This window comes from Lagenorhynchus albirostris, chromosome 7 (assembly GCF_949774975.1).
Source record: "Lagenorhynchus albirostris chromosome 7, mLagAlb1.1, whole genome shotgun sequence".
NCBI lineage: Eukaryota > Metazoa > Chordata > Mammalia > Artiodactyla > Delphinidae > Lagenorhynchus > Lagenorhynchus albirostris.
Genome location: NC_083101.1, coordinates 3,445,335 through 3,455,470, shown reverse-complemented (window position 1 = coordinate 3,455,470; position 10,136 = coordinate 3,445,335).

Genomic DNA, 10,136 nt, shown 5'->3' with positions numbered 1-10,136 from the left:
CCAAAGGAGGGGGTATCTGAATGCCTGTTGTCGGTTTTTGTGTGCTGCTCTTTCGATCCCCCAAGGAGAACCCCAATTAGTGGACTGGAGTTTCTTCTGCCTTGAGGACTTAGGCACTAAGCACTCAGGTTGGTCCTGAGGTCGTAACTTTAGCTGAAGGATTGAGAGCAGTGTAGGAAGTAACTGGTGGGTTTCGTTTGAAATCTTGAGGAGGCAAAGACAGAGGAGGGTAGTGGGGGAGCATGGGGAAGCCCAGGAAGAACGAGGGGCTCTGGAGACTCGTGGTTGCTGAAAGATTTGTTGACAGAGTGAAGGAAGACTTTGTTTTGGCACCATTTAAAAATAACCACAGGGGCTTCCCTGGTGGTGCAGTGGTTGAGAGTCCGCCTGCTGATGCAGGGGACACTGGTTCGTGCCCCGGTCTGGGAAGATCCCACATGCCACGGAGCGGCTGGGCCCGTGAGCCATGGCCGCTGAGCCTGCGCGTCCGGAGCCTGTGCTCCACAACGGGAGAGGCCACAGCAGTGAGAGGCCCGCGTACCGCAAAAAAAAAAAAAAAAAAAAAAAAAAAACCACAGTGCCCACCGAGAAGATTATCCTTAAAGCAGAAAGACTGGATGCTTTTTGCCTAAAATAAAGAACAAGACAAGGATGTCCGCTCTCACCACTTCTATCCAGTGTTGCACTGAAGGTTCTAGCCAAAGCGATTAGGTAATAAAAAGAAATTAAAGGCATCCAGAAAGGAAAGGGAAAAGTAAACGATCTCTATTTGCAGATGACATGATCCTGTACGTAGAAAATCCCAAGGAACCCACTACTACAAAAACTGGTAGAACTAATAAGGAGCTCAGCAATGTGGCAGGATACCAGATCAATATATATCAATGATATTTCCATACACTTGTAATGAGCAATCCACAAGTGAAAATAATTCCATTTATAATAGCAGTAAAAGGGATAAAATACCTAGGGATAAATTTAGGAAAAGAAGTGCAAGACTTGTACCTTGAAAACCTTGTTGACGGAAGTTAAAATTAAATAAATGGAAAGACATTCCATGTTCTTGACATGAAAGACTTACTGTTGTTCAGATGACAGCACTCCTCAAGTTTACCCGCAGAGGCAAGGTAATCCCTATCGAAATCTTAGCTGGCTTTGTGTGTGTGTGTGGAAACAGACAACCTGATCCTAAAATTCACGTGGAAATGCAAGAGATCCAGAATAGCCAAAACAATCTTTAAAAAGAACCAAGTTTCAGGACTCACACATCCTGGTTTGAAAACCTCCCATAGAGCTACAATAAAGAGAGTGTGGTTCAGGCAGAAGGATAGACATATAGGTCAATGGAATAGAATGGAGGGTCTGGAGACAAACCCTCACGTTTGTGGTCAGTTGATTTTCTATCAAGGGTACCAAGGAAATTCAGTGGGAAAGAATAGTCTTTTCAACAAACGGCCCTGGGTATCCACATCTGTGCATAAAAATTATCCACACGTTAAAAATTATCTCAAAACGTACTGAGACCTAAATGTCTATGAAACTCTTGGAGGGAAACATAGGCATACATCTTTGTCAGCTCAGACCAGGCAATAGTTCCTTTGACAGGACACCAAAAACACAAGGAACAAAAGGAAAAATACATAATTTGGACTTCAAATTAATAACTGTTATACGTCAAAGGACCCAAGAAAGTGAAAAGACAACTGACAGAATGGGAGAAAATATTGGCAAATCATATATCTGAAAAGAGGCTTGTATCTAGAATATATAAATAACTCCTACTACCCAATAATAGTAAAAAAAAGAAATAAAAAATCCATTTCTTTTAAAGGGCAAAGGACATTTCTCTAAGGAATATATACAAATGGCCAATAAGCACATGAAAAGACACTCAGGATCGTCAGCTGTCAGGAAAATGCAAGTCAACACCACAGAGTGGTACCACGTGATCCCACAACCCCACCCGAGAGATGCAAAAACACGTGTCTGCTGGGTCAGCACAGATGTGAGGGGCCCCAACCAAAGGCCCCAGGTCATGGACTCTGGGGTCACGGTTGGGGGGCTAGGAGTGGAGGGAGGGGTTTTGGTTCAGGGTCAGAGTGGGGCAGGGGGATGTGTTCAGGCTCCCCTTCCTGGATGGGGAAGTCTGGGCAGAGAGGCCTGAAGAGGACACCTGCCCAAGGCCTCAGATGACAGAACTAAAGACTAGGGTGTCAGGTTAGGGGCGCAGGTACGAGTGAGCAGGGTGACTGGGGGTCTGAGCCCCTGATGGCAGCTCCCCAGAGACTGTGGTTCATGGCCGTCACGAACTGTGGGACGGGGGGTGGCTCCCCTGTGAGACCCCCAGGCAGAGCCTCTGTAATCAGCCACGCTTGGGCTCCAAGAATCACACAAGAGGCTTTAAAGCAGGAGCTGAGGTCCTCAGTACAGCAGCCGTGCCCACAATTGCCGAAAAGTGGAAACAACTCAAATTCCATCAACAGACGGATAAACAAATGTGGTAAATGCATACAATGGAATATTATCCTGCAAGAAAAGGAACAAAGTACCGACACACACTGCAACGACGGACCTTGAAACCTTTATGCTGAGTAGAAGAAGCCAATCACAAACTCGCACGTTGTGTGATTCTGTGTATGTGGTATGTCCAGAACAGGCAAATCTGTGGAGACAGTAAGCAGATGGGCCATTGCCTGGGGCTCGGGAATGATGGCCAAGGGTACAGGGTTTCTTTCAGGGGTGATGAAAATGTTCTAAAACTAGATTGTGCTGATGGCCGCACCGCTCTGTGAATATAGAAAAACCATGGAATTGTACACTTTCAATGGGTGAATTTTATGGTATGTGAATTATATCTTAATAAAGCAGTTTTTTAATTTTTTTAAATTTTTTTTTTATTTTTAGCTGCATTGGGTCTTCGTTGCTGCGCGCGGGCTTTCTCTAGCTGCGGCAAGCGGGGGCTACTCTTTGCTGTGGTGCGCAGGCCCCTCATTGCAGTGGCCTGTCCCGTTACAGAGCACCGGCTCCAGGCGCACGGGCTTCAGTAATTGTGGCACGTGGCCCCAGCAGCCGTGGCCCACAGGCTCCAGAGCACAGGCTACCGAGTCTCCCGTGAGGCTGCGCCCCTCCTCAGCGGGGCCTTTGGCTCCAGGGCTGTCTGCAGAAATGAGATTTTCGTTGTTGCTTCAGCCATCTTCCCATACAGTTTGGTGCAGGGCCTCCAAAAGGCACGCCACGCATTGGGTGGATTTCTAGGGAATCCTGTCACCGCAGAACACGGTATCAGCCACAGTGGTAGTGGAGGGGGGAGGTAGGGTGGCCGAGGTAGGGAGGTAGGGTGGCCTCTGGTGATATCATTTGCTTCCCTTATTTACAGATGCTCTGAACACGTCGCCCTCACTCAAGGGCAAGGCCAGTGGCAGCTTCACGTGGCCGTGTGGAGTGGTGCGGGGACGCCCCTGGGCACCCACAGACAAAGTCAGACCCTGGTCTCACTCGCCCCACCCGAGCAGCCGCTCCTGGACTCGAGGAAGAAGCTTCCTCCCCGGGCGATGCCCACAGCTCACCCAGCGTTTACCATCCCCCGGGCCCCAGGTGGGGAAGGCCCCACAGTCCGAGGTGTTAGAGCCCCACCTCCAAAATCAGCAGAAGGTTCGGTCACAGCTCGACAGGTGGGACGTGACCTTGGACAAGGTGTCGAGGGTGAGCTCGGGTCTCTGCCCGTACAGAAGTGCTAACGGTCGGCCCTTGCAAGGGTACCCTCGACAACACAGGGGAGGGGTGGCAGGTGCGGGGCCCCGGGCACCACCAGCTGCGCAGGGAAGCAGCAGGAGACATGGTCTGTGCCAGAGCCTGGCCAAGGAGGAGAGGCTGGTCGGGGGAGGCTCTGCGCGAATGTTCTAGAACCGAGACAGCATGCTGGCAGCCACCAGGGGAATGAGGCTGGAAAGGAGTGTGGGAACACTGACAGTGCTAGTTTCTGGGTAGTTCTAATTGCTTTCTTCGATTTTCCTGCATTTATCCAAACTTCCTATAAGGACCATGCATGGCTTATCAAAACAGAAAACTTTAAGGAAATCTCCGTGATCAAGCCACGGGCTTCAGAGAGGACCCCATCGAGATCTGCCTGGTGCCGGGCTGCTCTGGGTTCTGCACGTGTGACAGTGTCTATCCCTGTGCTCCATCGTACAGGGGAGGCGGGGCTCTGGTCAGGAATGCTGTCCCGTCACGCAGCTGGTCACTATTAACTTTTTTTTTAATTTATAAATTTATTTATTTTTGGCCGCGTTAGGTCTTCGTTGCTGCGCGCGGGTTTCTCTAGTTGCAATGAGCAGGGGCTGCTCTTCGTTGCGGTGAGCCGTCTTCTCACTGCAGTGGCTTCTCTTGTTGTGGAGCACGGGCTCTAGGCGCGCGGGCTTAAGTAGTTGTGGCTCACAGGCTCCAGAGCACAGGCTCAGTAGTTGTGGCGCATGGGCTTAGTTGCTCCGTGGCATGTGGGATCTTCCTGGACCAGGGCTCGAACCCGTGTCCCCTGCATTGGCAGGCAGATTCTTAATCACTGCGCCACCAGGGAAACCCCCACCATTAACTTTTAATGTGACCTCGGTGAACTGCACCTGGCTGCTTACAGGACCCCTCGACCAGGACCGACCCTGTGCGTGGGCCCGAGTAGATTCAGAGGATGAGCGGGACCCGGCAGGCGGAAGCTGCCCTGGGAGATACCCTCCAGGGGGCCTGTCTGCGGTTGGTGATGGGCCCCTTGAGGTCCCAGGGCTCACACTGGCGACACCAAAGCAGGTGATGGAGGCGAGGAAGCCCTCAGGGGGCACTCGGGGCTAACATGTGACCCTCACGGCCACCTTCCTGGAGAGGGCTCAGGCCAGACGTGGCAGAGAGGGCAGCCGACTGACCAGAGGCCATGCTGTGACTCCATGGCCCCTGTCCATGGCCTTTGTGAGTGCCATGCTAGTTTTCCAACAGCTGCCCGAGAATGCAGGTCAGCTGCAGGTGTCAGTGTGGCAGGAAGAGTCTTCCAGCACATTCCAAGAAGTCAAAGCCCCCTGCCCTGCTGAGCGTGCCCAGAGACTCCAGGTTCCGGGCGGGTCTCTGGCATCTGAATTGAAGAAATCTGCCGGGGATTCTGACCCATGCAGGCAGCTGACCGGCACTCCAAGCGCTGGCTCTCGGTCTGCGACCCCCAGCCTGCTTCCCCACAGGGCTGTTGGCGGGGGTGGGGGTGCCGCACGTGGCAGATCTTTCTGAAAGCTGCAGGCAGCTGGGTGGTTATCACCACGGGCCGCGCAGTCCACCCGCCCCCAGCGTCCTGGGAGACAGATGGCGGAGCCTGTGCTGAGTGAGGCGGGAGGCTCTCCATCCCGCCTGGAGCCCGGCCTCCGGGGGCCACTGAGCCTGTGTCCCCACCAGGCACAGACCGCTCCTGGGCACGTGGCAGTGCTGCGGGAAGGAGCCTGGGTCTGCCCGGCCTGGACAGGAGGCTGCTGCTAGTGCATTGGGCCCGGGCGTGTGGGTGTGTGTGAGCACGTGTGTCTGTGCCTGTGAGTGTGTGCGTGCAAGATGTCCCTCCAAGGAGGGTGGCAGGGTTGGCAGACGTGCACAGCCAGGTGTGAGGGCCCCCCCATCCCTGCTCCAGCCCTCGGGGTGCTGATGCAGCCTTACCAGCCTTACCAGGGTGAGCTCTCCGAAGGGCCTCTCAGTTCAGGGCCAGAGCCAAGTTCATCTCCCTTTCTCACCCATCAGCACCCAGCACTTGCACTGTTGTCGAACTGGCAAAACCAAGCCCAAGAGCTAGAGGCAGGAGTTCCAGACGGTCCTTTCGTTCACCAAGGACATCTTAATGCCAAAAACGTGGCGTTAGAACAAAGGGCTGTCTTAGATCAGGTCAGGAAGGGCCCATCCTGCTGCAGACCTGGAGGAGGGTCCCGAGGACCGGCTGCCATTTGGGGGCCCCCGGGAGACCCTGGAGTGGGACGCGATGGTGACCCCAGCCCGACCCAGTGCTGGTTCCCAAGCCACGGCAGAAGTCAGACACCACAAGTCACCTCCCACCTGCCCAGCCATGGCCACCAAACAGTGGCTCCTGTCCCCAGAAGTGGTCCAGCCACGCTTCACGGACCCCAGACCATGATGTTTGGGATGACTAAGAAGTGGGACCACAGAAGTGCCCCCCAATACCTCCCCTCAGGCCCCCAGCACGCGTCAGTGGCTCTGCCTCTCCCCAGACAGCGGTCCAGGCCGGGGTGGGCGTGAAGTTTTGCACTGGGGCCTGAGGCAGGCCTGGAGGTCATGCCTCCTGCAGTGGCCTATTTGGGGAGCGGGGGACTCTGAGTGGAGAGAGGCAAGCAGAGGGGAGCCTGCACATGCGCTGGAACCCTCAACAGAGCCACGCCCCCTCCCATCCCACCAGGCGCCCACCTTCCAGCCACGAGTCCACATCTCCTGAACCCGGCTGCTTCTGGGGCATCTGTGACCCGGGCCCCAGGCCAGCTGGGCCTCTTGCAGCCCATGGAGGGGCGCTGGGGCAGAGAGGAGGAGAGGAGCTCCCCCGACCTGCATCGTGCTCCCTTGGCCCTCGACAGCTTTCCCAGGAGCAGGCTCAGCCCCGCCCCCAGGCGGGGTGAATGGAGGGACTCCTGGCAGAAATCAGGAGCCCCTGCGTCCAGCCAGCTGGGCTGAGTCGATCCCTTTCTCCCCTGTGCCTCGGTTCCCCACTTTGTGGAATGAGGGTTTCCGTGCTCCCTGAGGTCCAGGATCAGATCTTACAAGTACGAGGGCAGGGCCAGGCCACCAGCACCAAAAGCTGGGCCAGGTGTGGCCTCCTTGACCTGCCCAGCTTTCAGGTTCCCCTCCCCCTTCCCAAGCCCCACCTCCCACCGCTGCCCGTGCCCACCCACCTCCTGCACAGCAGGCTCCCAGGCACCCCAGCGTCACCTGCCGGGCAGGGGGCCCACGACACTCACGCTCAGGTGGGGTTTGCCTCCTATGAGGGGGGCTGGAAGGGCAGTGCTGGGTCAGGACTGGGGTGGGCCCCACAGGGGCATGCTGTGTGTCCACAGACGGCGGGCAGGGCAGGGCAGCGAACAGAAGCAGGTGAGCTTGGCCTCGGGCCAGGCGGAGCTGCCTCTGTCCACCAAACATCTCTCAAGACTCTGGGCCTCAATTTCCTCATCTCGGCCCACAGGGCTGTTGCGTTGGGTGAGGTGAACAGGCCCACATATGTGTTCGTGTCTCTGTCCCATCCCTACCTGCGCACGGGGCCTGGGGCTGGGGACCTGGCATCCAGCACATTCCTCCAGAGAGCCGGGCAGAGGGTGTGGGGAAACTCTGAAATGAATCCGTGCATCAGTCCCAGAGAGAGGCTGAGCCAGCAGTCCTGGGGACTCATTTCCGAAATCAAACAGCCGGACGGCTCGTGGGCCTCTTGGCAAAGGCAGCGTGTGTGCCTGGGGGCGGCGGGCGGCCCGGTCCCACGCCAGCCTGCTTGCAGCTCTCCTCCCCTCTTTTCCCGTTCAGTCCCGCTAGCAGGGGAAGCAATGCTGGGGTCAGGCTGGGGCTGGGAGAGGCAGCGGCGGGGGCCGTGTCGGCGGGAGGCCAGGCTGAGCTCGCAGAGACAGGACGGCTCCAAAGGCAGAAGTCCTGCCACACCCTCGGTTTATTCCTTTTGTCAGAGTCCCGTCTCTCCGCATCCCTCCCCAACGCTGCCACAGAAACAGGGTCTCCATGGGACACCTTATTCCCACCTCCCTCGGGAGGGGCTGTGGGCTGGGAGGGGAGTGGGGAGAGTCACAGCCCCAGGCCCGGCCCCTGGAGCCCCAGAGCCTCAGGTGATGAGAGCTCCGCTTCCCTGGCTCCCGCCCCGGCCTCAGCGAACCACAGAGCCTCACCAGTCCCAGCTCTTTTCTCATTGGGAAGGGTCGTCTGGGAGCCCAGGCCCAGGTAAGATCCCAGCAGGGGTCTCATTCCTTCTGGGTGGCAGGGGGGAGTGAGGACAGGACAGGTCCTCCACCCATCTGGCCATCGCCCCCCTGGGCAAGGCCAGGTCAGAAGACAGAGGCAGGACAGACCTGGACGTGAGTCCCCTGCCAGCACTGCCCACTCGAAGGCCAAGGTCACTCCTCCCTGGGCCCCAGCTTCTCGATGGCCCCACGGGGACGATTTGGGACCATGACACAAGAAATGTCCCCCCAGGCCTGAGGTGGGGCTGGGCCCTCGACGCCGTCCGTGTCTTAGCTGCCTTCAACAGGTAGCTGTCCACCGGGTCAGCTGCCGCGGGAGCACGGGTGGCGGTCAGGCAGAGCTTCTCCGCCTCTGACACGGCACACGCCGAGTACCTCGCTTACCTACCCCTGCGCCGTGGGCCTGGTGAGATCCGGCTGCTGTCATGCTCATTTCCAGGCCAGTTCCCACGCAGGGATGTGAGCCGGGCCAGCGGGGTCTGTCTACCCAGGATGCCCATGGCCTCCATTTCCTCCAGGAAGGGCCCGGGACCGCGGTGCTCCCACCTCCCTGAGCCGTGCCCAGCACCCCCGGGAGAAACACTGCTTCCCAGGATCTGCGCGAGGCCGCCTGTGGGCTTGTCGGGCTGGATCCTGAGCAGATTGTGGTCGGAAACAACGTATTTGGAAAAGAAACTCCAGAAATCTGCTCTCCACTTCAGTCTCCCCCGTGTAAAAGGACCAGCTTGGGCCAACAACTTCTGAGCTCTGAGGATGAGCTCTTTCCTCTTGGAAGTTGCCCAGATAAAACATCAACGAGAAGCCCTGATTCAGAGAGGACTTCCCCCCACCTGCACACTCAGAGCGCCCCCCGCTCAGCCCAGCACTGGCTCTGGTCTGGTTCCTGTCCCGGCCTCCGCACGGGCCCCTTTCATCCACGGCAGGTGCAGGACCACGGCTTCATGCTCTATGCCAGCTGTGGGCAGGGGTGGGGAGTGTAAGAAATGTTTAATTTCTCCCTCCTTCCAAGAACGGGGGAAAAAATACTAATAATTCTGCCTTGAGCCCTGAGAGAATAGTATTTACAGCCTCAGACTTTCACAACAATTTGAATGCAAAGCCGGATGTGCTCTATTTACAGCAGTTTGTCCCAATTGGAAAGGAAGGCACTCGAGAGCAAAACAGTGCTTTCCTTTAAACTGCTTGCTACGAAAATGGTAAGGCTGTCAGTGTTCCAAGGGAGGCTGCGAGCTGGAAATGCAGGTACCAGAGAAAAATAAGAACAGAGGCACATGCGAAGAACCCTCGATGACAGCCACGCGAGCAGAGCTGGGAGCTGGGTGGCTTTCTTTTTATGTAAAGCCATGTCTGAATCGATTCCCACAGTCCTGCCCTGAATTGATTCCCACAGTCCTGCCCTGCCCCCAGAGCGTGGCCCCTTGGGGCTATTTCCACTGGGTACCCAGGGGGCGGGGTGGGCACGGCTGACTCAGTTCCCCTGCTCTCGGGAAGAGAACCAGCCTTTCTCTCCCCGGGGCTGAGATGATTAATGAACAGCAGAGGGGTGCTTTGAAGATGAAAAATACCTTCACCTTCCTGGGGATTAATCATCATATAACGCGTGTTCCGTAACTGTGTGGCGACTTAATTACCCGCAGTTGACGAAATGATTTTCCTTGTGTTCTCCTCTCCGGAGGGAAGCCTCCCACCGTGGAGCCTGCGGTACGGGTTCTCGGCAGAGAATCAAAGCTCTCTCTGCAGCCGCAGAAGAGCTCCAGGAGCCTTTTTATACGATGCAGCCTCAGAGGGAGATGGGCCTCGAAGGCTCCGAGAGAGCAGATGGGGAAGAGGCAGGAATGGCTCTTCGTAGGTGATGAAAACAGGATTGATCCTGCGTCCTCCAGAGCCGGCTGAGAAGTACCCTTGGCCCCTCAGAGAGCCTGTCCCACATCGGACGGCGGGGGTGTCAGCGTGGACGTCTCCAGATTTGTTCCCCGCGTCGAGTCCTAGTGAAATCCCTCCAGCTAGAAGGGTCCATCCTTCGTGGATATCCTTAACACCTGCTAACACTTCCAGGGACCTCTTTCCCTCTCCGAAGTGTCCTGTCCTCTAGTGTATTGAAAAGAGGCATTTGAACTCGTCTTAAGATCAGATGGGACTTGGGGACTTGAGGACTTGAGACCA